This window comes from Corvus brachyrhynchos, unplaced genomic scaffold (genome assembly GCF_000691975.1).
Source record: "Corvus brachyrhynchos isolate BGI_N302 unplaced genomic scaffold, ASM69197v1 scaffold11, whole genome shotgun sequence".
Lineage (NCBI taxonomy): Eukaryota > Metazoa > Chordata > Aves > Passeriformes > Corvidae > Corvus > Corvus brachyrhynchos.
The window spans coordinates 2,581,989-2,587,728 of NW_008236965.1; the positions used below are offsets into that span (position 1 = coordinate 2,581,989).

Here is a 5,740-nt window from a genome sequence, read left to right on the forward strand (position 1 = left end):
TTGCCTGCTGAGTGCCAGGTTACCTGGGCACTATTTACCTTCAGATGAGTCAGTGGGATGAGGGATTGTCATAGGGCAGGGAAGGACAGATAAAACCCGGTGTCACAGAGCCTCTGACTAAAAAGAAACTGGCAGGTGTTGGGTGCCCGACCGGAATTTTCAGGGCTCAGTGCAGGAAGTGGGTGCTGCCAGCAGTGCTGGTGTGAGCTCACAGGGTCAGGCTGCACCAAGCCCTCTCATGAGGGGATGGCCCAAGGAGGGTGGTCCTGAGATGATGCTGAGCCCCCACACCCACACATCAGGTGACATGGGCAGCCCAGAGCTCCATAAGACCTCCTGCCTTTTTCACAAAAGGCATGGGAAAAAGTCCAAATGGCACCCAGCCACTGCCCTCCAGGAAAAGAGAGGAGATGGGCTTACTGTAAGCAACATGATCGCACTGGAGACGTGGCTCAGCCATTAGTCAGCCCCACCACAGGATTCTGTGGGATGTGGGCTCTCCTCCTGTGCCAAACCCCCCTAGAACACCTGCAGGGAGGCAGCCAGCAGGTACCAGCTGGGGCTGGCAGTCCTTGCTGTGGGGACCAGATCCTCACCCTGCTGGGACAGAGTCAGGGACACATTGGGGTTCCAGGTGGAGCATGTCTTTTTTGGCTGGTCAAAGGACACAAAACATGGCACTTGGCTGCAATGGGCAGCAATTTCCAAAACAGAGGGTGTAGTACAGACTTCTAATTGGTGATTGTAACTGTTTCTTATTTAATTCTCTAGTCATACAGTTGTCCCAAGAAAAAAACACTTAAATTGTTTACAAAAATGCAATGTTTAGTGTCTTCAACACACTTTCTGTAGTCTTCCTTGTGATACAGAACAGAACAGAAATATTTCAGTTGGAAAGGACCTACAAAGAAGATCTAGTCCAACAGCCTGACCACTTCAGGGTAACCAAAAGTCAAAGCAGATTGTTAAGGGCATTCTCCAAATGCCTCTTAAACACAGGCTTGGGCCATCAACCACCTCTCCAGGAAGTCTGTTCCGGTGTTTGACCACCCTCCTGGTAAAGAGGTTCCTAATGTCCAGTCCAAACCTCCCCTGATGATGCAGCTTTGAACCATTCCCACACATCCCACCACTGGATCCCAGGGAGAAGAGATCTTAACCTCCCTCTCCACTTCCCCTCCCCAGGAAGCTGTACAGAGCAATGAGATTGCCCCCAGCCTCCTTTTCTCCAAACACTGAACAGAACTGGCCCTAGAACTGAGCCCTGAGGAGCACCACTGGTGACCAGCCAGATGTAGTCCCATTCACTACAACCCTCTGAGCCCTGCCCTTCAGCCAGCTTTCCACCCAGCCCACTTCTATCCCACTCATCCCACAGCTGGACACGAGCATTAGAAGTTCACTGCTACACCTTTAATGGAAACTACACAAAAAAAACCTGATTGGATGCAAATCATGTACTATTTATGCACATTATCACTCAGGTACTGACTGTATTTGCTGTGAATTAAGTAAAACTCCACTATATCTCTGTGGGAAAAGTCTTTTAACTATGGCTTTAACGGGGCAGAAGAAGAGGAACTCATGTGCGCTCACTCACACGTGATGTGAGTCACACATAACTCTGAGACTATGTGATTAAATAAACTACTCTGAAAAAAAGAGGATTTAGTTAATGATGGCAGCACTGCTGGATGTCTATGGAGGTTGTTCTCAGGTGTCACAGGGAGGGCTGATTTGAAGTCAGCCCTGGACATCATCCTGGCTGTACTTGCCTGGCCTGGGGTAGTGGCTGAGTTTGCAGTGTTTCGGTAAAAGAGACTCTCTGGAAAAAATATTGATGTTTCAAGCCAGCTGCGTTGCAGAAAGCTGTTTTTGGGAATGCTTGCTGCTTCTCCACAGGGCACTGTATTTCTTCACTTATAAAACTCAGAGTGTGTTTTACCCCATGTGCCAGGCCACTGCCTGTGAGACAGGCAGCCAAGCATGCTGCTATCCACGGCGCCGTAACACACCCTGGGCCTGTCACGTTCCAGTCCGAAGCCTCTTCAGACAAGGCACTTCCCTGTCTGAAGGAGAAGTTTGAGCTTCCTTTCCCTGTGATGCCGAGTAGTTGCTGAGTGGGCCCAGCAGCTGAGCAGACCCACTGCCAGCCCTCCCCTGCCCTTGGCATGCCCAAAAGCCTGGGGAGGGACAAATCCACGCTTGCTCCCCACGTCTGCCTGTGTTTACCTCAGCAGGTTTCTCCTCCATCACGCTCCCACCATGGGCCACACCGAGCCCACAGCTGTGACTCTGGCTGTGGTGTCCCAGCAGGCACTAAATCCCAGCTGCCACAGCTCAGCCCCGCTGCAGAGAAGCTGCCTCGGACAAACCAGGCTTTTCTCAAACACTGTTTGCCATGTCATGAGGCTGCTGGGGCTCAGCCTCCCTGGAAAAGGACACAGTCTTGGCATTGGCTGGCACAGTGTGTCTCCGTGTGTGTGTTGGCAGGTGCTGAGCCTGCAGGTGTCCCCCACGCTGCAGCCAGGCAGGTTTTGCTGGCTGCAGTATCACCAGAAACAATACTACGAGGATTTGACACTTGGAGTTGTCTGTGGTCATTTCCCCAGGCATCTGTCTCTCCCACGGAGTACTCGGTGCGACCTTCAGTGGACAGCAAGTGCTTGTGCACCACGGGGTTGGGAACTTCCAGTTGCTCATGGACACCTCCATGCCCCTCTGTCCTGTGCCAGCTCCCACAGAAACTCCTCCGAAACATCCTGCAGCACCTGTGATGAGCTTGATGCTGTTTGGAGCTGTGCAAACTAAGGCCTCCGTGGCTGAACTTAGAAAAGATCATGAAAGAGAAGGACCAGCTGCAAGTGCCACTGTCCCCATGGTGCTGCAGCTTTGCACATGCAGGGCAGCCCAGCCAGCTGAGGGGCTGTGGCTGTGCTCTGGCAAGGGGTGAGGGCTGGCCCAGCACAGCCCACAGCATACTGGTGCTTCTAAACCTTTTATTGCAAGCTGCATGTGCCTGAGGTGCATTTACATTTGGGTTACATTCTATACTTCTGTTAACAGGAGCACCTGATGCTTTATAAGTTAAGTGAAAGGACCATCACTTCTTGGATCCAAAAGCCTCAACAGCTTCTTTAAGAACAAACAGGAGATAATGTCACATCCTCCTCTACACCTCTACTTGCTTTTAGATCTGTGTTAAAAGGAAGTTTCACTTTTGCAGTCATGTGCTTATTGCAGAAAGTACCCCAGCTGAGAAACCAGATGTAAGCCCGTGTAAGGGAAGCCCCAGCTGCCCAAACTGTGCTGGAGAGGCACACGGCTATGGGTGCCTAGAGGCAAACCTGGCCCTGCCTGGGAGTGAAGCAGGGATGTCTGACTATGTTGAGCTGCGGGGGTGAGAAGTGCTTTGGCTTTTAACAGCAGAAAATAATAGCTTGCTGACACCAAGCCCAAATGGCAGGTAAAGGAGCTCTGTGGTTCTGAGTGCCTGCAGGACTTCTGTAATCAAATTTTAAATTGTGGTGATGGCAAACCCAGCATGCAAATACAGAATAATTTTATTACTTTGTGCTGAGGAGGTAGTCAACTCATGTCTATAAATCCTGAGTACTTGCTTATGTAATTTATTTTTGTTTTCCTTTGGGATTCTTCAGCCTTGTCCTGACTTCACTGTCATTTGGACTAGCTGTACTTTGTAATGCAGCGGACTTTGGTTTATCACCCTGTTTTACAGTCTGGCAGCTTTACAGCTTTCAGAAAAATGTAGTTACATAAAATGGGTGTGCTTTCTTGCCTGGCTAAAGAACAGCCACTATCCCTCAAATTTTCAGCTAGTTTCGTTTTGTTTAAAACTGGATTAATAAGGTGTTATTTCTTTGATCCTAGCACTTGTTGCTGCCTCCATCTGCCAGTTCTGCCTGTTGCTCTTCAGCAACAAATAATTCCTGCTCCCACACCACCAAATCCAGTACTTGCTAATCCACTGAGTTGTGGCTAATTACATCAATGGGAGGTAAAAATAATCCAGATATTATTAATGTATCCCAAGAATGTACCTCTCAGACTTCTGATTTTGTGAAATAAGTCTTCTAGTTTGTTCTGATTACATTATCTGGAAAGGATAAAGTCTAAACTGTTTCCTTTGATGCTGCTTCCTCTGTTGGGTGTGTGGCTTCCTGTGGCAGGCTGCGGTCAGCCCCTGCACCTGGCCTCCTTCAGTGCTGCAGATCTCTTCTCCTGCCTCCTTTTTAACTTACATTTTCTGCCCCAGTGGCAAAGCTACACCTCTGTACAGAGGTTATGACCTCCAGGAGTGGTGAATGCAGAGTTTGATCCATCCCTCTGTGTTAACTCCCATGTACCTGCAAATGTAGCTAAAAAACATTTGAGGCAGTGGTTGAAAATGTTCTTGTACATTTGTCCTAGGCTGTGGCAGGAAGCTGGCTGGGGCAGAAACCCAAATCCTATCATGTAAACTGATTGCAAAAGGCACAAGACAACAAACCAAAACTACAAGTCTTGTTTCCTCCTGCACAAGGTGTGTGGTGGTGTTTGTGTGTCAGTGACTCAAGTGGGCCAAATCTGGAAGTTCAGGGAGATCACAGGGAGCCCAGACTGGAGTTTGCTCATTGTGAGAGCAATAAAGACTGTTCAAAGGTACCTTTACAGTGGTATCTGGGCGTCCAATTATAGTAACCAGCTTTGCAAAATCTCACCCTGCAGTTTTATCAGTGTGTTTCAAAAATAACACTGCAATATCCAGTTACTTGGAAACACTGATGGGCTTTCATGTGGAAAACTACCGTGTCTCTCATGTTTTTTCCCTGTGTGGAGAAAGGTTTCTAGTAGGAATTTCAGGGATTCATGTCCCATCCCTTCACAGTGGGTTCCTGGGAGGTGATTTGGAAGATGTAAAACCACCTCATCATACTGGACAGCAAACTTTCAGGAGCGGATGGGCACCTGGTTTCATCTTACCAAAGCACATTATTTTTAGTCTGTTTCAGTGGAGAAGGGAAACAGTTCAAAAAACGGAGGTTCCTTTTCCCTTTGAGTGGATGTGACCATCTGACACCTGCTATATCAACAATCAAAATATGCAAAGTTCAAAACACAAATAAACAAAACTATTTACCTGAGAGCCGGTTTTCTGAACAGGGTGTTTGTTTTCCATCCTCTCAAGCTAATTATCCCTTGGGGCTTTTTGTCTCTTGCTTTGGGCTGGAGTAAATCTGTGAAATGAAACCAAAACTGGTTTGAAGATGGAATTTCCTCCTCCTCACTCACTATTTTCAGCTGAGGTGTGTACCTGTGCTTTATTCTGTTATCAAACACAGAGTGTTTCTGATTGCAGAAAAAGTCAGAGCTCAGGTCGGGAGAGGTGCATCTCCCAGTGCTGCGCTGGTGTTGGGCTGTGCTCCCGCCCCAGAGCCCACATCCACTGTCTTCAACCGTACACCCTCTCCTCCACAAGTTCCTTGTGGGGACAAGTCTGAGCTCCTGATGGGTTCTGAAGCCCTCCATCAAGGTTGTATTTACCAAAAACCAGCCGGACAGCAAACAAAACTTAGCCAAGCCTTGGGGGGAGAAAAAAAGAGTCCTGGGAGGGAATCTCTCCTGGATGGTGAAGTTAGAGCCTGCTTTGAGTTTGCAGTGAGATTAAACATGAGCAGCAGGCACGGTGCTGCTTTGCTGCTTGGTTTCAGACAGGAGCTGAGGCCTTCCTTTAAATTGC

General features: G+C 48.4%; 1 long non-coding RNA gene across 2 annotated transcripts in view; it reads right to left on the reverse strand.

Annotated features, from left to right (window-relative positions):
• The window catches only part of LOC108445245, a 17,082-nt gene extending 11,348 nt beyond the window's left edge, over positions 1–5,734 (reverse strand). The window contains exons 1-2 of one of the 2 annotated variants that reach the window (XR_001860020.1): positions 5,315–5,734; positions 5,141–5,237 (exon numbers count right to left, since the gene is read on the reverse strand). This is a non-coding gene — a long non-coding RNA (uncharacterized LOC108445245). Of the gene's footprint in view, positions 1–729; positions 5,238–5,314 lie in introns of those variants that run through there. The other variant, XR_001860019.1, reaches the window with a different exon arrangement.
• Positions 5,735–5,740: the final 6 nt, after the last annotated feature.